Raw genomic sequence first — 23168 nt, forward strand, 5'->3', positions numbered from 1 at the left:
TAATATACAAATGCCTACCCACCACTTTTTATTGCATCACTATTCATAATTGTCAAATAATAGTTTCAGCTGTGCTCATCAATTAAAGAATAGTAACATTTCTTATCCATAAAGAACAGTACATTTTCATTTTTAGGAAAATAAATCTAAAGGAATCAGCAATGTTAAGTGAAACATGACAGCCTCAGAAAGGCAACTCTATAAACAAAGAGGTGTGGTGGGAGTGAATCTCATATGTGGAAGATAGCAAATAATTTTCAATTATTTGATAGTAAAAATAGAAAGACAAGGGCTATAAAAGGTAAAGAAAAATGGGTATAAACAAGACTAATAGTGATAGGTGAACTTCATGAACGTACATTGTATGCCACTATGGGAATACAGTGAATCCCATTACTTTGTATAATTAAACTGTAGCTAATTTTAAAAGTTTGTGTTCTGAGGGATAACTCTAAGCAACTTGTTCACACCAATATTTATTATTTATTATTTTATCTGTGTAAAGAATCCTCCTACATATCTTTTAATACGTATGCATCATATATATATATATATGTGTGTGTGTGTGTGTGTGTGTGTGTGTGTGTGTGTGTGTTATAAACTTCGCTCTTTGAGATTTTATGTACTTCCTTCTACTTTCCATTATTCAAATAAAACTTGCATTTATGAAACTATTAAAGTTTAGGAAGCTGGTAGGTGATGAATCAGAACTATATTATTGTAAAATTTCAATTCATATCAGTACAATTTACAACAATAAAATGCAATATGCATAAAACCTGCTGAAGGAACCTAAAATATACTATCATAATTCACTTTAAAGAGTTATCTCCTTTCAAGTATTCTTTAGTGGCATAAAGAACTTCTTGCTTATCACACTTGAGGCCATCACTTTTATGATAAAATGTCTTATTATTATTCCACACTTTTCATTTGGTTACTTATTCATTAATGAACAGTCATTGGGAATCATTTTTGCATTTTTCATTGTAAGCCAGAATCAAAAATCATACTAAGTAATGGAGATATAAAGATGACAATATAGAGCCCCATATCTCTTCCACAAGATTTCAGAGTCTGACAGTAAAGACAGTTATGGGATTATCACATGAAATAAGTAAAAAATATTTATACCAAAGCTTTATCTAATGCTTGACTTGTGTGACTTTATAATCTTCCTCCTGCATTAACTCAGTTCATTTATCCAATAGATTAATGTGTGTGTAAAGTCTTTGACCTCATTTTCAGATGAGAAAATTTGGATTGAGAGAGAGGACTTCATGAGAGAGAGAAAATGAGAAAGAGGGGAGAGAGAAGATAGAGGAGAGAGAAAGGGAGAAGAGAGAGATTGGAAGGAAGAAAGGAAAGAAAGAGGAAAGAAAGAAGAAAGAAAAAGAAAAAAAAGAAAGAAAGAAAACTGTAAAGCTCCTCACAGAAACCCATAGCACTGGCTCCAGAGCACACATTCCTCACCCATAAATTATAGGATATATACTCCTAATATGTCTTAGATATTCTCTAAGGAGTCATTCCTGTTGGGTCTATAAGACAGAAGATAGATTTGAACAGGAGTGTGAAAGTCACAATGTTCTTTGTATCATTGCTTTGCAATAGGGATGAATCAAACTGAAGGGAACTTTGAATGTTATCTTCAATGATAAATTAGTGTGGATTGGAAGTATTACTGGAAATAGGAAGTACAATTGGCTTAGAAAAGAGGAAGGTGAGAGTTAAGATCAAATAGGTAGTTCCTTCGGAGCAGGTTCTTAAACCTTGATCCCCAAAACCATCTTGATGTTGCTATCCTTAAATGAGGTACCTGCAGAGAAGCTCACTGTTACTGAGAGTCCTACTTCCTATGCTAGGCTGCCTGCCCTTTATTATGGGACAGTATCACTAACCAGTATCCATGATCACAATGATTGTAAAAGGGATCACAGTAGGGATTCTGTGGTACCAAAGATCTACTTTGTGGAGTGTTCAAATGACCATTGTTTCTGTTATGTTTCATGTATTGTTAAATTCAAATTGGAGAGACAAGTATTCACTTAATCCAGGTTTTTAAATTTTAGTGAAATTACCTCTTTGAAAAGTTGTTTGCAAATTCCCCTACATTCTTATATATAAGCTCATGAAAGGCAGTATTTGAGTATCATCCTATACTGGGGCTAGTGTTATTATAACCTCCCTTAAAACAGATTAAAGTTAGGTACTACTTGAATAAGCTGTCTTTGTAGACTTTAAAAATTATTACAGATTTACTCAGATATGTATTTATTATATGTATGTGGGTGTCTGCACGCCAGGGAGTAGAATTCTGTTAGTGTTTCCTCTGGAATGTTTAGCCAAGCCAGTATTATTTTAAAAATATTTAAAGTGTGCATGTGTATGTCTATGTGTGCATGTACATGCAAACATGCACACTCTCATAGCAATTTTTTTTTTGGAGTTCAAAGTACAAATTTCAGGAGACAGTATTCCTCATCATGTTTGTCCTGGGTATCAAACTCAGGTCTTCAGGTTTGGCAGAGGGAGCTTTGGCCAATTAAGTCACCTCCATTAACAGGACTCTTATGGCTCATGTGATTTGTTCTCTTAAACTGTTTGTAGACACTAAATTCTGTGGCACACAGAACCCATATTCTGTTCTCTCATCCTAGTCCCTCAATATGTACCTCAAAACTGAAAGAATTTGGACCATAGCATCACCTGCATTTCTCACTTTTCTTCTATTAAATCCACTCATCTTCTAGCACACAATGGTTAATACTTAAATATAAAAATATTTTTTCTTTGAGTGCCACCATTTTGGAAATCAATATGGTAGTTTTTCTGAAAATTGGGAATTGAACAACTTCAAAACACAAATATAACACTCTTGAACATATACCTAAAGGATGCTCAATCATGCGACAAGAACCTTCATTCAACTATTTCCATAGTTACTCTATTCATAATAGTCAGAACCGAGAAGCAGCATAGATGCCCCTCAACCAAACAATGGATAAAGGAAATGTGGTACATTTACACAAGGGAGTATTACACAGCTTTTAAAAACAATGAAACTATGAAATTTGAAGCACACTGATGGAACTAGAAAAGAATCATGCTGTTTGAGGTAACCCAGACCACCCAGAAAAACTAATATGGTATGTACTCATTTATAAGTAAATATTAAATGTAAATTAAAGGAAGACCATGCTGCAATCCACAGAATTATAGAGACTAGGTAAGAAGGAGGAATCAAGGGGGTGATGTTGGAGTCTTCCTGGGAAGGATAACAGAAGAGATCACCTGGGTGGATAGGAAGTAGCTGGAATAGGAAGATGATGCATCATATTGACAGTGGACAGAAGGGGAGAGTACTGAAAGTGATCACTAGAAATGGGGCAAAGGACATTGATGGAGGAAGGTCATTGGTTAAAAAATAAAGAAACTGCCTTGGCCCATTTTATAGGTTAGAACATAGGTGGGTGGAGTAAACAGAACAGAATGCTGGGAGAAATAAGCTGAGTCAAGGAGTCGCCATGATTCTCTTACCTGACACAGACGCAGGTTAAGATCTTCCCTGGTAAGACACCTCGTGATGTTACAGGGATATTAGAAATGGGTTAGATTGATATGTAAGAGCTAGCCAATAAGAGGCTGGAACTAATGGGCCAAGCAGTGTTTAAGTGAATACAATTTGTGTGTTGTTATTTCAGGGCATAAGCTAGCAGGCAGCTGGGGTGCTGGGGACGCAGCCCCACTGCTCATACTACAACAGAATGGTGCCCAGACGTTTGGAAAACTGAATCCACACTGAAAGCCTGAGAAAGTTTGGGAAAGAGTAAAGCATGTTTTCTTTGTAGCAGCGATTTCTCGGGTCTGCTCTGCTTGCTAGAGGCAAGCAAGCGCTCTCATTTAAGAGAGGCTTCCTGACTCAGCTTTAGCTGCAAAACCCTGCTGCTCTTAACAGGTCCTGCTATGAAACACTTAAATGGTATTGAGAAAAGCTGGCTGAATGCTTGTTTGTTTTCAGCAGTAGCGGGAAAAAACCTGTGTTGTTTTAAAATGCTGGATTTCTGGGCCATCCTGCCAGGGCAAACTCTGACTGTTTGAGGCAGGAGGGCTGACTACAGAGAGAGGACTTGTGTGTTGTCTGTGGACATAATGCTTACTTGCTGGCAGGGACCTTGAAATGCCATAGAGTTGTGGCAGTAAACATGGCTACAGCCAGTACCTCAACTATGAGGCTGGAAAGCTAAGGAATGGACTGGAACTAGCTGCCAAAGCCACGGCTTTAATCCCACCCATATTGCTCAGTAATTTAAAGGCTTGTGTGATCAGAAAAAGAGAATATACAGTAAAGAGAGATTCAAAAACAAAGAAAATTTCTAAATGGTAAATGGCTTACTGTGTGTTAAAAATATATGCAGGCTAAAAGTTGAAGTTCTTAAAGTAAAAAAAAAATAGGAAGAGAGTTGTTGGGTGGGGTAGTACACACCTTTAATCCCAACACTTGAGAGACAGAGGGAGATTGACCTCTGTGACTTCAAGGTGTGGTAGCACACGCCTTTAATCCCAAGGCCTGGGAGGCAGAGACAGTCGGATGTCTGAGAGTTCAAGGACAGCCTGGTCTACAGAGTTATTCCAGGTCAAAGATACAGAGAACCTGCCTCAAAAAGCAAAAAAAAAAAATGAAAATAAAAATAAACAAAATAGAGGTTAAAATAAAGCACACAAAGATGGAAAATACAGAGAGAATCTTGATACTTATGGTATTATGCTCTCTTTGAATTGTTTGCATGCTGAGAAAAGAGCAACAGCTGCTAAAAGATATTTGTTTATAAATGCTGCTGAACTAATCCAACATAGATATTTTGAAAATGCCTTGACTTTGAAATTTGGATCTAAGGACATGATGCTTTGGAAAGGAGTTTCTTATTTTGTTTTCACAGAGGGTGAGAGTCTGTGGATTGCTTCTATTCCAATATGGTATGATGGATCATGCCCTCCTGAAGGGTTGCTGTGAACACCTTCAGAAAATTGCTTCCCTCAACTGCCAACTGAGATGAAACTACCACACAGGTTATACCATAAAAGATCTAATTAATGACGCCCCCATTCAGCAGGAAGCAGTTTGGAGAGAAATAACTGCGCCCATATTACCAAAAATTGTTTATAAATGTTCTTTTACATTTAAAATGGGATATGATATAGGTATGAATAATTTGCATTAGTATAGATTTTGCTTTATTGATAGAGATTTAAGGTCAATTTTGTTATATGTATATGTATTTCTGATATTGATTAAGGTATTGTGATTGTGTAGTTCACTTAAAAATGTAACGTATATAGGTTGTTAATAGATAATCATAATAGTCAAGTTTGTAGTCATGTTAGTTAAGATTTTCTAGATGTGCATAGATATATTTTAGATAGGAATTCTTCATATTTTTCAAAGATTATAGAATATGGCATTTTAAATGTTTTAATAACTTAGGGCTTTTCATGACAATGAGACACTCTGCTCCTGGCAGCACCAATCTACTTCAAGAGGAAGATGGGCATCAAAGAGGATCCTTATGGAGTTTGATAGCCATTTGGGCAAGAAACTGCTCTTGCCTGGACTGATGCATGAACTGGACACAAAGAACCAGGAGAAAGAGAACTGTTGAACTTGCCTAAAGGTGAGATGATCTTTCGGGGTTCCTGATTCATGAAGGAGTCTGGAAGACATTTTGCAGGACACAACAGATAGTGACTGAACTGACTTTGAATTTTCCTGCTTCATGGAAATGTCTGCTGGATAGCATGGGCCTGAAGGCTGAAGATGGATGCCCCATCGGTACAGAGGAACTTTGGGTGACAGACCAGGCAGCGAGATGTCTCTGTCATTTCTAGAGTTTGAAAGTTGCTTATTTCTTGTTTGCTTAGGTAATATTGTATCTTTCTGGAGTCTTTGATGGAGTTGAAGTATAGTTAGTCATAGTGATAGTTTTCCTTAGTTATGATAAAGATAAAATAGATATAAATATTGTAATTTTTAATTGATAACTGTTTTGTTATATGTAATTTTGCTATGTTAAAGTTATGTTTAAACAGAAAAAGAGAAAATGATGGAGGAAGGTCATTGGTTAAAAAAATAAAGAAACTGCCTTGGCCCATTTTATTGGTTAGAACATAGATGGGTGGAGTAAACAGAACAGAATGCTGGGAGAAATAAGCTGAGTCAAGGAGTCGCCATGATTCTCCTACCGGACACAGACACAGGTTAAGATCTTCCCTGGTAAGACACCTTGTGGTATTACAGGGAAATTAGAAATGGGTTAGATCAATATGTAAGAGCTAGCCAATAAGAGGCTGGAACTAATGGGCCAAGCAGTGTTTAAAAGAATACAATTTGTGTGTTGTTATTTCGGGTATAAAGCTAGCCATGCGGGCAGCTGGGTGGTGGGACACAGCCCCGCTGCTCCTATTACAACTGGACATTTCAGGTTCAAGTAGAAATCTGGTACAAGGGACACTTCCAGAAATCTAAAAAAAATGACCCCTATACCTCAATGAAAACAAAACAAATGAAGACTCCTTAGTAATAGCAAATACATAGGCTAAACTGGCCATCTCGTGTGACCAGGCATTGCTTCCAGTGGAAGGATTTGAACACCGAAGCAGTGACATAACAGTAGACCTACAGTCTCTCTTGCCTATGGGATGACCTAGGATAAGGGTGGCTCAGAGATTGTAGGAGTGGCCAACCAATGGCTGGCACAACCTAAGACCCATATCATGAAAATGAATCTACCCCTGACATTATGCCAGGACACAGAGGCTAGATGACTCAGAAACATACAATAAAATCAAGCATATTTAGAGAAAATTTAATGTAGTGATGTCTAATTGTAATTTGCTATACTCATAGATTAGTGACTACTCTAGTTGTCATCAAGAAGGCCTCATCCAGTAACTGATGGAAAAAACATGCATAGATTAATAGCCAAACATTAGGTCAAGCTCAAGGATTCCTCCTGAAAAGAGAGAGGAAGTATTATCTAAGCAAAAAAAATTCAAGAACATCATAAGAAAAAAGAGCATCATAAGAAAATCCAAAGAATCAACTAACCTGGGCCCATAGGTTCTCACAGAATCTGAACTGACAACCAGGAAGCCTGCATGTGCTGGCCTAGACCCTCTACATCTATGTGACTGTTGTGTAGTTTAGTCTACTGTGCGACTCCTAACAATGGGAGCAGGCGCTGTCCTTAACACTTTGTCTGACTTTGGGGAACATATTTCTTATACTTGATTGCCTTACCCAGCCTTACTATAAGCATGTAAGTGCTTGTCATAGTTAACTTGACGTGCCATGTTTTGTTGATATCCCTGGAAGGCCTACCCTTTCTGAAAAGAAATGAAAGAGCAGTGGATGGGAAGGCAGAAATAGGTAGGGGAGGGAATGGGAGGATAGGATAGAAGGGAAGCTGTGATCCAAATGTAATTAATATAAATTAATCCAAAATTTTAATTGAATAAATAAATTCAATTAATTAAAAAAAAGATTTAATAAAACATAAAATATATGTATACACACGTACTCTTCTTAAAGGATGAATCGAAAGTGGCCAGCTCATGGAGTTGAAGAATGGTGAAGTGGTATAGACAGGTACATATAAGGAATAAAGGAAGATAACAGATTATTAGTCACCTGAAAAACAAAATGGAAGGTCCAAAGCACGAGGTTCTCAATTAATTAAAAAAAAGATTGCAGAGTGAATGCATTATTGTGAGATATTTTAGCAATGCTTTCACAAAACCTGATAAAAACAACTATTTTATATTTTCTTCACAGTCATTTGTAGAAAAGACAGAGTTTTGGGATTTTATTTCATAGATTATAAATTTGAAATATTACAAAAACACTGCAACCACTCTCCTTGTACCTCAGGGGCCACATCATATCAGCATTGATATCCTTCAGAAGCAGCAGTGGTGTTGTATATGATCTCTCAACTATTCAGCTTGAATACTTATGTTATTGTTTCATTTTCTATGTTATTTCTTACATTCCAAGCAAAATTAAGTAAAGCATTATTTGTAATGCTTTTAGCTAAAAATTTCCTGACATCTTCCCAATCACTCAGAAGAATAACATCATTTGGTTCTAGCTTTGCAAGGATCTTCATTCAAATAGATATATACTCTGAAATGTTGCCCTGAAGCCATTATGTAAAATCTCAGCATTGATACCTCACTTGGAGAAAAAGCATTTTATGTAAACTGTAAACTGGCATTTTATGACACGTTTTTTTTCTATTGGGAGTTGAAACTAATGTTTGCACTCTTGACAAGAAAATCTCCTTTTTTCCTAACAATTTACTTTCAGTGAATTTGAGCAATGGCATGTATTGTTGAAATCTTGTAGAAATCAATAATGATTTTTTTAAAATATTTATTTATTTATTATATATACAATATTCTGTGTGTGTGTGTCCGCAGGCCAGAAGAGGGCACTATCATTAACATTAGCATTAAATCAGGAAGAGTTGGCAGTATAGATATCTTTGTTTTTGGATTCTTCAGGTTTTATTATATATAATATACTTATCAGTATAGATATCTTGAAGTTTCTTTTCAGACAATGAATTTTCCAAATAATGAAATTATGACTGAATATTTTGGGCATTCATGAAAGCAGTCATATAACACATCAATGCAATACAATAAAAATTTAAGAAAATTTTCATGGACAAAATTAATATGAAGTTATCAGATTGTTATTTAAAACAACCAAAATTTTATTTGCAAAAAATCTATTTATATGAATATATCTCAAATGAAGAAAAGTTTAAAATGCTTGATATATTTGTCTCAATATGTCTAGAATATGTTACCAAAGTAAAAGTTAATTTAAAGGATCTTTTCATATCAGATTCAATTCACACTACTAAGCAGACTGTGGAAATGATTCATGTGGCAAAGGAAATAAAAGGATTAACTTCATGAGAAATTGATGACAGGTCTACATTGAAAGTATCTTTTTATAAAAACTGATAAATCTTGCTTTACCAATCTGTTTTTTATAAGAACATTTATTCCATTATCTTTCTATGACATTCTGAATGTATGACATATCAAAATTTTCTGTGAAATCATTTTCATCCAAAAGAACATATCTAGCTTCTAAGTCTAAAAGTCTTCTTAGACACAAACTGTATAGTTTAAATGCAATTTTCCCTTTTAAAATCTTGGAGTTGGGGAATACTTTTAAATCTTTATTTAGAAGTGCTTTTCAAGTTCCATAATATGAATGAACAATAGCAACAAAAACTACAAAATACTAGATCTAAGTAATTTGAAGCTGGTATTGATAGCAGTAGCATTAATGATGGAGTCATAATTTTTTTATTCCCAGAGTGAGTAGATATTTATTTAATGTATTATGGAGGGAAAATGGAAAGGGGGAAGGGGAGAAGAGTTAAGAGCCAAAGGAATGAGAGAGAGAGAGAGAGAGAGAGAGAGAGAGAGAGAGAGAGAGAGAGAGAGAAGGGAGGAAAGGAAGAAGTGGGGAGAAGGTACAGAGGCAGAAGGTGCCTCTTCGGGAGCGAGCCAGAAAAGAAAGGAACAAATTCATGATGCTTGATCTACTCTAGGACATGAAAAAATTAAGACAAAAACAATCAATTAACTAAAAATATTTATAAGATTTGTTTAATGTGTACTGAAGACAAAAGATACATTGGATCCATTCTAATAAAAGAAAATAATTTTGAGAAAAGAAATACATGAATTACAAATACGAATCAACATCAATTTATTAGAAAGTCATATTTGCCAAGAATATTAATCCTCATATCCCTTTATATTTAAAATAAAATACTGGTTATTCCAAGAATAAAACTTATAGTTATATAATCATTTTATTCATGACACTTAATAACATTTATGTTATTACAGAAATATATATATATATATATATATATATATGGATAAAAAATAGGTTTGCTTTTTTTATAACTTTCTAATGTTAGCTCACAGATTGGACAGATTGTAGATCAAGGGTTTTGTCATTGGTTTGGTGTCCAGGTTTCCTTTCTGTATGTAGCCTTCAGAGTACCTTCTTGCACCAAAGAGACTAGAAAGTAGGGATGAAAGCTCCACTAGCTAAAGCTCTCTGTGTTCAGTGAACTATGGCAATGCTGTTCTTGGCAGTAGTGCTTGCTGTCAGTTTTCAGAAATGGACCTTCTGTTGTAGCATCAGAATGAATTGTATAGGGATCTCTATGGGACCCCTCAGTATACCACTCAACCAAATGCAAACAAGTCCCACCACTGGGAGCCTTGACTGGCTAGAAAAATGGTCAGTTTAGACTTCAAATCATCAATTACTAGGAGTCCATGCTAGGGTCACTCTCCAGAAACTTTTCAACACACTAGATTTTCACACTGATCCTAAGTGACACCCAAATTCCAGTAGTCTCTACCCATATCCTCTCCCTCCAACCCTCCATAAGCACCTTTTCCCTCCTGCTCCCATTTCTTCCAGCTCCTGTCTGTCTGCAAAATTTACTCTATGTTTCCCTTCTGGAATGAAAGACACTGTGAGAATCAACTAAGCAGTGTTCTATGGACTCAAAGACTCCTAAACGGTCTCACAGGGCCTACATGGGTCTGCACTCAGTCCTCTGCATATATGTTATGGCTGTTAGCTTGTTGTTTGTGTAGGATTCCTAACCACGGAAGCAGGTCTACCTCTGACTTGGGGCACTTTTCCATCTTTTGGGTTGCCTTGTTCTGCTGTGGGATAACATTTTTGTATACTGTAAAAATGTGTCTTTGTCAAGGCAACAGATGATTGATTTGACAAAGAGCTGAGTAGCTAGGCAGAAAAGAATAGGTGGGACTTCCAGGGAGAGAAAAGAAATCAGGATGAATCTAGGCACATGGGAGAAGTACAATTTATAGAATGGTGGAGGAGTAAAAAAGTCACATGTCAGAACATAAATTAACAGAAAAGGGATACTTCAATTTATAAGACTCTGTTGGGAACAAGCCTAAGCTAAGGCCAAACATTCATAATTAATAAGTCTCTATGACATTATTTGGGATCTGGTGGTCCAAGGTAAGAGCAACTATATTGTCCAGCCTCAACATGAGGGCTTTTGCCTTGTCTTATTGTATCTACTTTTATCCTGTTTGGCTCTTGTCTCTCAGAGGCCTGCTCTTTTCTGAAGAAGAAATGGAAAGAGATGAACCATATGGGGGATAGGAGAGGTTGGGAAACCTCTAAGGAATGAAAAGAGGGAAAACTGGCAGGGATGTATTATAGGAGAGAAGAATCTATAGTCAATAAAATTAATAAAAGATTAAAATAATAAAGTTAGTTTACAAAGTGTTAAATCTTGTTATGATATTTGCATAAATATATGTTACTTCATTGTCCTTAATCATTTTCTTTGCTTACTGTCTGTCACACCTCCTTTACCATACTTAATTCTAGTTCCCTTCCTTTCACCAATAGTGTGTTTCTTCAGCTTTCATAACACATGCATCCCATTACCAGTTCCTTTTCATTACATTCTGTTCTCTTAGAGGGAGCAATTAAAAGGCTAGGGAGAAACATGGCAATGGGGAAATTTTCAAGAATCAACAAGGATGACCCCAGCTAAGACTCTAAGCAGCAGTGGAGAGGATGCCTAAACTGGCCTTCTCCTCTAATTAGATTGATGACTACCTTAATTATCATCATAAATCCTTCAAACAGCTATTGATGGAAGCAGATACAGAGATCTATGGCAAATCACTTTGCAGAGCTCCTGGAGATCAGCTCAAGAGAGGGAAGAGCAATAATATGAGCAAAGGTATCAAGACCATGATGGCGATACATCCAGAAAGAGGTGACCTGAGCTAGTGATCTCACTGACTCTGAACTGAGAGAGGGTGTCAGGGGCCGTGCTAGCCCTTAATATAAATCTTTTCTCTGGAGCAGAGGAAAGGCATGGAAATTAAGGCACAACTCACATGGCTTTATCGGCAGGGAGATTCCTAGTTCAAATGCCATATTCCCTTCACTTTTTTTTACCCATTTAGCAGTGATAAAAGTTACATTTCTGTTACTATAATTTTCACAGACTCTAAATATCCCTGCCATTGTTTTTCTTTTAACTTTTTATAGCTATCAACATAAATAACTGAATACTCTTTTTTATCCCGTATATATAATTTATCGTCTACAAATGTTTTTAATTATGATTTAGGTTTTTTTTTGTTTTTTATATTTTTTTTTTAAAAATTCGTTTTATTTTTGGGCACTCATTACTCAAGTATCCACTTGTGGTGTAATTTTTGTGGGTTTTTTTATGTTCTCTTCCTTATATCTGGACACTTTACTTATGTTTTGGGGGGGGGGGTTACTGATCAGCTCCACACTGGGCACCATTATGTTGTGGTCCAGTGCCAGCCCGGACAATAAATTATTTCTCTGATCAGCAGGGAGGCATGGGAATAAATACACAACTCTCATCACTTTATCAGGATGTAGTATTTTAGTGATCCCTCATGAAATCCTGAGTTAACATCCTGAAAAATTTACCCGTGTTTATTCTCCAAACCACTTTTATACCAAAATGTAAACTGAGGGGAAAATTCATTAGCATTCTGTTTCCAGGGTAGTGGTACTAAAGTGACATCCACAACTATGAATGTTCTGTTACATAGCCTGGATTAACACCTCTTTCCAGGCAATGTCCATAATTACAAAAAAAGAGCAAAACAATATTAGCATATCCTAATACTTTGTTTAGGATGGTGACATCCTGTCTGGAAGGCCAGGTGACCATCTTCTGTGAGGCCAGGTGCAAGCTATGGCCTGAGAGTCTGGCTGCCATACAATGAAGACATATGGCCCTACTGCAGGGGAACCTACATTGGACTAAATTAGGCACAGTGAATGTGGTGGACAGTTCTGAGCCTTGGAAAGTCTGTGAAGCCACTGGCGGGGGGACTAGAATTTATCCCTAGTTCTTGAACTGGCATCTAGGAGCTCATTGTCTTTGGAGGGATACATTGTTCAGCCTAGATATAGGGGGAAGGTCCTTCTTGGTCTTGCCTCAAAATGAAGTGTCAGACTTTGTTGACTACCCATGGGAAGCCTTACCCTTTCTGAGGAGTGAAAAGGAGCAGGGTGGAGAGAACAGTGGAGCACGAGGAGGGGAGGGAGTGGGAACAGGAATAGCTATATAAAATGAGAAAAGATAGTATTTTTAAAAGTTCTTAATATAAAACTAGGCTTTCTTCCCTCTCTCTCATAATCTTGCCAGTGGCCATGTCAGAGGAGTAGCAGGAGGTAATTGCCTTCAGTTTATTAGCCCACCAGGAAGTAAAGCTCTGATGGGTAAAGCTCAGATATGCAGAGCCCCAAGTGTTTTGGTCCTGGAATATTTCTTGTTAATGTTGTACTTTTACATGTTTGCCAATGTCATTTTTCTCTGTTATCTGGCACAGTGTGAATCAGAGTGGGGAGATCTATATTCACCTTAATGTAGTGTGATTGTCTCATGAAAATATCCAATTATACTAGGCATTTTTACCTGTGGATTATTATGAAGATGATTTCCTCCTAAGCTGTACTGCTTAACTGAAACAATAATTAATTTTATACAATAATAGTGCTACATTAAATTAAATTTTGATGACTAAGGGTCTTTAATAAATATAGTAAGGGATGATGATAGGGATTAGCTTAGTGGGGAAGTTAGTATAGGTAAAGAGAGGATAAAATATTGCCCCTGCCTCTGGTAAGGCAGAGGTTGCAGAGGATAGAAAGTAAGATCAAGGAGATGTCATATAACTAATTTTTCTTAAAGAGTTATATAGACTGTGACTTATTTTAATGATGAGTCCCAGAAGCCCAGTTATCTTAAATGCTTTTAGTCATAATGTTTGGGGATGTTTTCGCAGATTTGGGTGTGCATCATAACTAAAACAAAGCTTTAAAAATGACTTAAGTTTAAATTAAAATGTTTTTGTTGCTCACTTTTAGATGAAAACCCAAGGAAATAATTTAAAGCTTACTAAGGCACATAGATGAGTTAATGATTCATTAATGTCAGGCAGGGAACAAGAATAAATTAGTCCAATAATTAGCTGATGTGCCTTTCTTACTAGATTGTTTGAGGATCAAAGATGATGATTAATTCATTGTACCATTCTACTGTCAGCTTCCTGATAGGAAAAATCTGTTAATGAATATGTACATAGCCTGAATATTTCAAGTACAGATAAATGATCCTTTTCACTTAGTAAAGATTAGATTTGTGATTCTTTTAAGATTTCTTAGATTACATTTTGAGATAAATAATAAAATAATTTGTCCTTTCTTTGTAACCACAAAATGCAACCTGTCAGTAAATGAACTGACTGATAAAATTACCTTGCCTGCTTATACTCTGTTATACTCTATCACAAATGGATTAGGTATGAATATATGTGGTTTCTTATGACAACTTGTTTTTCAACTATAATACATAAAATGTTTAATCATCTAAGGCTTATGGAAAACATGATGATTTTTACTTGTATTCATTATAATCATTCATTTGAGAAATAAATTGTAACCACATTGCAATTTTTATATTAATTAAAAGATTTTGCTGGGCTATATAAGCTGTATGGGAAAAATAAATTTAGTGAGAAGGTAAATGTCAAAAAGCAAGAGAAAGAAAACACAAGGAAAGATGTAGAATGAAAGTTAGAAGAAAGATATCAAGATAGACAGTAGGGAGACAATAGAAGTATAGAGTAAAACAAGCAATACTAAGAATAATTAAATAAAGAACTGAACATTGTATCGGCAGTAAATAAATGCAAAGGCAGATATTAAAGAATATATATACAGTTTTAATGTTTAAACAAACTTACAGAACCGAGGTTTCCGCTTAGCTGTTTCACAGGAGGCAGGAAAAAGGGAGGGGCCACCTCCTGCGCGCCCAATTTATCCCTACACATTCGCCTGAGGAAAACCCGCCCCCTAAAGGGGCTGGCTTAACCATACAGAACATTGGCTCTCAGAAAGTCCTTGTGTGTCTGTTTGTCCACCCAATTCTTTACCTGCTCTGCATTTTCTCTTCAGTTTCTAGTTCCTCAGATAGAAAAGTCAAAGATCTGCTGACTCCATTGATTCTCCCTCAATCTCTATGCTCCTGGAGGATGGTCCTCAAGATAGCACTATGATATCCTTTCTACTTCATGACCTCCTCCCACATTTCTGTATAAAAGTAAGTCTAAATTCTACATATGAGAGAAAATATGTGCTTTTTGTCCTTTTGAATATTCCTTATATTCTATTGCAGTGACTTCCAGTTCTGTTAGATCCCAACAAACACTGTGATTTAATATTGTATTCCATCATAATAAAAATCCATTATGTATATGTAGCCTACACTTACTATTCATTTATCTGTTTATATAAATCTGGGCTGTGGGTAAATTATTTATTTTGTGAGGGTCTCAGAGATTTCAGACCATTTTTACGTCTTCCACATGCTTAGACAAAATATTGTGACTGAGGCATGGTCAAGAAACTTCTTTTCTTTATCATATAAAGATTACTATAACAGGAGGAGGCCGGGTAGTTTCATGAAGACAGGCAGATTGTAGTGAACAACAAACTTCAGCAAAGAGCTTTCACAGTTCTGGAATATAGCAATGGTCTTTTCATGTCTGAAATCTATCAATAGATTAAACTATTGTTTTCAACAGAGCTCTCATGATCTAAATCTAATCATCTCTGGAAATACTGACACAGATAGACCCACCAGAGTAATTTACTATCTCTTATATATTTTTAAGTTTAGTAAATTTGACAATAAAAATTAGCCATAACATTTGTCATAATGGCACCCAAACATACATTAATCTACAAGATTCAAACAATGCTCATCAAAAGCCTAATGCCCATTGCATAATAGAAAACACATTAAACCAATATCCATTAATACTCATGATCTCAAGAATCATTACTATTTGAAGTCCAACTCCAAAGACTCCTATGAGAGCTGAGTGAACTCTTCCTTGTAAGCCACTGTAAAAATTAATTTAAAAATTCATTCTTTATAACTATAATAATATATAAAACCAAGGAACTGCCCATGCCTCATCCACTGACAAAATGCATGATGTCTGGACCAGACAAACAGGAAAAAAACCCTGCCAAAACTTGCCGCAAAAGAGTATGACAGTTTTGAAATTTTTCCTGCCTCTGAAAATGATCTATCAGTTACTCAAGGACTTAACCAAAGTTGGTTGCTCCAATGTTGCAAATGAGACTTTGGGTGATGGTCCGGGTAGCCAGTTGTCTCTGTCATTTATTGCACATTCTGGAAGCTGCTTGATTGCACTTCCTGTTCAGGGCTACTCAAGTAATATTATCTACTTTCTCAGTTCTTCTACTAGCTTGAAGACTAGATAGATAGTTACTTTTTCCTTATCACTTAGCTAAGACATTTCTAATACTAGACTTAGAACCTTAGAATAGAATAATCATTGAAACATTTAGCATATATTTCTTGCTTAATATTATTATTCTGGTTTTAATTCTAAATTTTATATTTGATATCTTTTTTTCCTGTCTATCATTTTATATTGGTTTAGAACTCTCTTATTTAGACAAAAGGTGGAGGTGCTTAGGAATCTCCTGTAGACAATGGCCTTTGAGATGCTGGACCAGGTTGGTTGTGGCCTTGGGTACCAAAAATGTGCATGCTATGTCTCTCCTTCTCCTCTCTCACCTGACTGCTAGATTCGGTTCCTGTTCCTCATTCATGCAGAGAACTGTGATTTGAGAGTCCCCCCAACCAAATAAAAAACCCTTTATTTTACTCAATTCTGAGCTAGTGTATGAATACTTTATTCACATTCTTCTATACAGATACGCCTTCATTCAGTTCTTTCTTGGAAGCTGCTTGCAAGGATCCTAATACTACAAAACATTGCCTGTTTTCCAAGGCTTTCCTTCAAAATATGACTGATGGCCTTTATTACCCTGTGACCTTTGCATTGTATGTGTCAGCAAAATCAGCATCTAATGAGCAGAGGAAAGTTCTGCCTCCTGCTTCAACAATTTCCTGGTTTGCCTCGCACCATGATTGCAGTAATTTGAGCATTCAGGAGGCTAAGCAAAGTGAAATCCACAAATTTGGTTGTTTTCCACCCAAAGAAAACTTACAGGTAAGTTTATTCTTGCAGCCCCTGTTCAGTGTGGTTTAGCTAATTCCTTCTCATCTTTTTATTGTTATATTGCAAAATTTGCTTCTGATTTCATGTAAATCTTTCCAATGACCACATTTTTCTTGTCCACAATCTTAATGTTTTTTTTTTTCTGTTCCATCTCTCTCTTTTTACATTTTCTTCCTCTCTGATTTTTGCTGTTAGTCTTTAATGGAGATCTGGCTAAAACTAGCCAGCATTCCCCATGCTAAAGACTAAGTGCCAATCAATATCTAAATTTTCTTCACAAAATTAATTAATCCAATGCTTATTAAATTCAGCTTTACAAAAGTCTTAAGACACTACCAAAATGGTGCTGAAAATTTTATGAGACCATATCATAAACAATCTCTAGGTCATTATCAACAATGTCATCAGGTCCACCAGGAATATTACTCATGGCAGGAACATGGAAGCAGGATCCTGGAGGCAGGCACAGATACAGGAACAATGAAATATTGCTGCTTACTGACTTGCTCATTGTGGCTTGGCCAACCTGATTTTTTGTATATACGAGCACCATTTGCTCAGGTGGTGCACTACCCAAGATGGTCTGAACACTCCTACATCAATGATTAATTATGCAACCCTATGATAGACTTACTCATAGTCTGATCCTATAGAGGCATTTGCTTATTTGACGTTCCCATCTCTCAGATGACACTAGCTTGTGTATAGTTGGCAAAAAATGTGTGTGTGTAACATATGTGTATATATAAAAACTATGAAAAGGTAATGTCTACTGCTATATTGCCTTGACATTATCATAATGAGAACTGAGTACCTTAGTAAAGAAGAGGGAAATTTAATCTGAATGAATCAGGTCACACATGCTTTAAATTTTGTAACATTTTGTAAACAAATAGCATTTTAAATAGTTTGCTCAAATGATCGACCTTCATTTTGAAATATTGAATATATTCAATATTGAAACTTCAATATTGAAAGTTTCAGTTCAACTTAAGGTTACAAGTGTCTACATAACCCCCAGATAAGTGAGAGTTTAACAGAATTTTAATAGAGTTTTACTGTGTAGATTAGTTTTAAAAAATCTACATCCTTGAAGTGTAAATACCGGAAGGTCTTTTTTGCAACTTCCAAACATATATTTCTTCCTTTGCTCTATTTTGGATTCTCCTTTTTGTTTCAATGTGTTCTTTTAATTATAGGATTAGAGAGGACTCCTATTATCAGACAAAACTTATGAGCCCTGATATTTGAGTAGCTAGACCCACTGTCTTTTGCAAAGATATTATTGATTTTGAAACTCACTGCTGTATCTTAAATTAGAATATTATATATTAGGATATAATATTCAAATAATACAAAAATTATTAACAATATAGTAATTCTAAAATAAATTATATATTTTTTGTGTAATATCCTTTATTGATTAATTTCTGCTGAGTACATAACTAGGAATGGGATTTCTGGATCACAAGGCCGAGAATCTCTTTTAATGACAAAAACATCTATCCCATGTGATTCTAATTAAACCTAAAACATCCTGGCATCGGGAAAATGCATGACAATAAATATCTATGAATTTAATGACATTTCAGAACATGTTGGTATATGACTATCAACAGAAATGTCACTTTTTAATTTAATTTAATTTATTTATTTATTTATTTATTAAAGATTTCTGCCTCCTCCCCGCTACCGCCTCCCATTTCCCTCCCCCTCCCCCAGTCAAGTCCCCCTCCCTTGTCAGCCCAAAGAGCAATCAGGGTTTCCTGCCCTGTGGGAAGTCCAAGGACCACCCACCTCCATCCAGGTCTAGTAAGGTGAGCATCCAAACTGCCTAGGCTCCCACAAAGCCAGTACGTGCAGCAGGATCAAAATCCATTGCCATTATATATATATTTTTTTATATTTATAAATATATTCATATTCTACATATAACAAAACAGGTATCAAACAAGAATAACAGTTGCAACATTTATATCTTCTTTATCTTTCATCATAACTAAGGACAACTATAAATATAACTATCTAGCCCTCACCCCCATCAAAGTCTCCAGAAGGATATAATATTACCTAATTAAGCAGGAAATGCATTATAAACAACTTCTAAAATTCTAGAACTGACAGAGACACCTTGCTGCCTGGACAGTCACCCAAAGTACTTCTCTAAATTTGGAGCATCCAATCTTCAATCTACAGGCCCATAGTGTCTAGCAGACTTTAATATGATGCAGGACATTTCAAAGACATTTCAACCTATACTGACACTTTGTCAATATTTTCTGTGTTCTGCAGAATTTTTAGCAGACTCTTTCATGAAGCAGGAACTCCAAAAGATTGTCTCACGTTTAGTCAAGTTTAGCAGTCATTGATCTGTGGGTCCTGCATGTCCGTAGCATAAGGCAGTTCAGGAAAGAATAGTTTCTTTCCCAAATGGAAAGCAAACTCCATAAAGAGCATCTTTGATACACTTCTTCCTCTTGAAGTAATTGGTACTGCCAGGAGCACATATGTGTCATATCATAAAAATCCTAAGTCATTAAAACATTTTAAATGCCCTATTCTGAAGGTCTCTGAAAGATTTGAAGAATATCTATCTAATTGAAATATATCTCTATATAGCTAAAAACCTAACTAACATGACTAGAAATTTGACTATTATGGATGACTCTCTATTAACCTATATTACTTAATTATACATTAACACAATACTTTGATCAAAAGTAGAAATATACATATAACAAAATTAACCAAAAAATTGTATCAATAGAGCAAGATCCATACAACAAGTATCTCTATAGCATATTCCTCTTTAAATGTAAAGAAACATTTATAAACAATCATTTAGAGAATTTGTGTGTACTTCTTTCTAAACTTATTCCTGCTTTTGGTTAGGTGAAGTGATTTTTATGGGTGTTCATGGGGACCTTTAAGGGGTCTTGGTCCGTTAAACCCCTTTAGTCTGGAAGAATTCCACAGGTTTGTATCCTCCATGGAAATAAAAGAAGAACCTCTTTTCCAAAGCAACATATCTGGAGATCCGTATTTTGAAGTCAGGACACTTTTAAGATATATATGATGGCTTAGTTTAGCAGCACATACAATGAAACGTCTCTCTGTACTTAACTCCTTTACAGTCAAAAAAATTTAAAGAAAACAATAATATAGATAATCCAGACTATTTGTGTATATTCCATTTTTGTGTAACTTATTTTTCTTACTCTATTATAGTTTATACAAGTTTAATATGTATTTTATTTTCTTTACTCCTCTAATCTATGATGGTCTATACTATTTTATATTTCTTGTACTGTCTCTTTACTCTTTTTCTTCTCTCTCCTGAGCTTATGTACATTTTTTAAATAAACTATGATCCATTTAGAGGTCTTTTTTAAAATCTGAATCTGCTTTATTTTGTATCTGTAATTATTTTCTGATCAGAAAGGCTTCTTAAAATGCTAAGCATTTCCTAAAATCCTAAGTGGCAGCATTGCTAAGGCAAACACAGACCTGCCTACTTGCTCCACCCAGTCCAACATGGCGAAAGTCAGTGTATTGTCTCTAAAACTGCCTGTTGGGAGCTACGATAATCACCTCAACTCTGATAACCAATTGGTCCACACTACCACTAGGTATCTTGCATCATGCTGACCACAAACCCCATTCAAGTGCTCGGCCTCCTGAAAGATCCAGAGTTAGTGCTGGCAGCACAGCCCAAAAAGCTGCCATTTTGAAACCGTGTTTTTTTTTATTTCTACCACATAATCAAGAAGATCTCTTTTAATGGAGCTGTAGCATGTTGCCAGCAAACAGAGCTCATTCCAAAAAATAAATGTGGCTAGGCTTTGTTGTTTGGTGTCTAGAAGTACTTTCTAAGTCCTCTCATGTTTTATGTGGATTTAGCTAGCACATGTTAGAGTGCCAATCTCTTGTAGGTGGCCACTTGTATGTTCCTAGCTGCTCAGCCCCAAAATAATCACTCAGAAATGATATCATTTAAATTACTGTTTGACCTAATAGCTCTAGCTTCTTATTGGTTAATTCTTACATATTAATTTATCATATGTCTATTAATCTGTGTACTGCCATGTGGTTGCCACTTACAGGGTAAAGTTCTATCTGGCATTTGACTCTGGCAGGGTTACATGGCATCTCCTGACTCTGCCTTCATTCTCCCAGCATTCAGGTTAGTTTTTCCCACCTAGCTCTGTTCTTCCCTGCTATAGTCCCAAAGAAATTTCTTTATTAACCAATGGTATTCACAGCATACACAGGGGAATCCTATGTCAGTTGTTTAGGTTGTTGTTTGTGTTTTTGTTGCCTTCTTTCTTTGTGTGTGTGTGTGTGTGTGTGTTTACCTGGTTTTGATATTAGAACATTACTTGACAATCCCATCAATTTTGAAGAAAGTTCATCACTGACCGAAATTTCTTAGTTTCAAAGTCTTATAGCATCCCAGGTTCACCACCTGTTTACCATTCAAGATGTAAGCTCTTATTTTCCAGTTCTAGTTGCAGGGTTTGCCTGCTGTAATCCTCCCCTCTGTAGTAGTGATGGACACTTATCCCCTGAAATCATAAACTCAAATGAACCTTTCTGTCTATAAGTTCCCTTAGTCATGATGTTTTAATACAACAATAAAAACAAAGCACTGCAGCATCACAAGTTAAGCTATAAGTCACTTACCAGGTAACTCTAAAGTCTTCTACTATAGTTGAACTTAAGATTGAGTATAGAAAGGTGGTAATGCTGTACTATTTAAATGTTTTAAATGTTTATATAGATAATGCTTGATGTACGATTTAAGTGTTTATGCAGATAATGCTTGTTGTGACATTGTAAAATGAATACATTTTAACAAACTTGATCTCAATCTCTATAAGTACAGATATTCTTGGGCTTCTATAATGACAATAATAAATGAGGCTTAGGAGACATAAAACCTGGTTTCTTCTCCAGTCTCTGGCAAATGATAGCTACAAAAATTCCTCCTATACGTTGCTAGCTTCATTTGTTAAATATAAATAAGCATGTCTATCTTAAATGTATACATAAAGTAAAATAAGACAATTTATATAAAGCACTTAAGTATATTACCTAGAGTCTACTGTAAAATTAGACATTTAAGCATCAAATATTGTGACTCACTTTGATTAAAATGAAACCAGAAGCAAATATTTTACTAATATTGCATGAAAGTTGTAATAGGTAATTGGATTTCACTTAAATGCTTTTGACAATTCAGTAAATAGGTATTCTCCACTGATCATTATTGATAGTATAATAGAGAAAATTTGAAAATACTCATGTAACAATAATCATAATACAAAAAGGAAATCATTTATTCTGATTATCATAAACTGAGACAGTAGTGTTAATTCATTGTGTTCTTTTGCTTCATCTAAGGTTCTTGCTAAAGATGTCATTTCTAAGGGACACAAAATTTTTCATGAATACTTAACAATGGGTAGCAGGTGACAGACAGAAACTAATAGATGGAATTTGATTGTAAGCTCACTCTTATTAATCTGGAAGTGAAATTTGAGGCCCTGATTGAACTTTAATCACATAAAAAAATTTCAGGCTCTCCTGTATCTATCAGAAAAAAACTTAATAAATGTGCTTGACCAAGGTTGTCTAGGTCTTTTGATTGCTCTCCCATTATATTTTCCTCCATGTATGAACCTACTTGCAAATTGTGTTTCTTCTTACCCTGACATCAGAACATAACTTGATAATGAGTGAGAAGTGAACATATTTTCCTTTAGAGTGATTTTGCAGGATGATGTTTAAGAACAATTCCCAAAGTATATCTGAACCTGTTTTTGGAAATCAAAACTATCTTCAAAACCTACAGAATGGGCTGTAATGTTTGCTCAGTGGAGAGTTTTTGAAAGCATTGAATTGATTAATGCCTGAATGGAGAGCAGAGACGGTCTGCCAACAACAATCTGCCT

Source organism: Microtus oregoni, unplaced genomic scaffold (assembly GCF_018167655.1).
Source record: "Microtus oregoni isolate MIOR12 unplaced genomic scaffold, Mior012 000079F_ref0000094, whole genome shotgun sequence".
NCBI lineage: Eukaryota > Metazoa > Chordata > Mammalia > Rodentia > Cricetidae > Microtus > Microtus oregoni.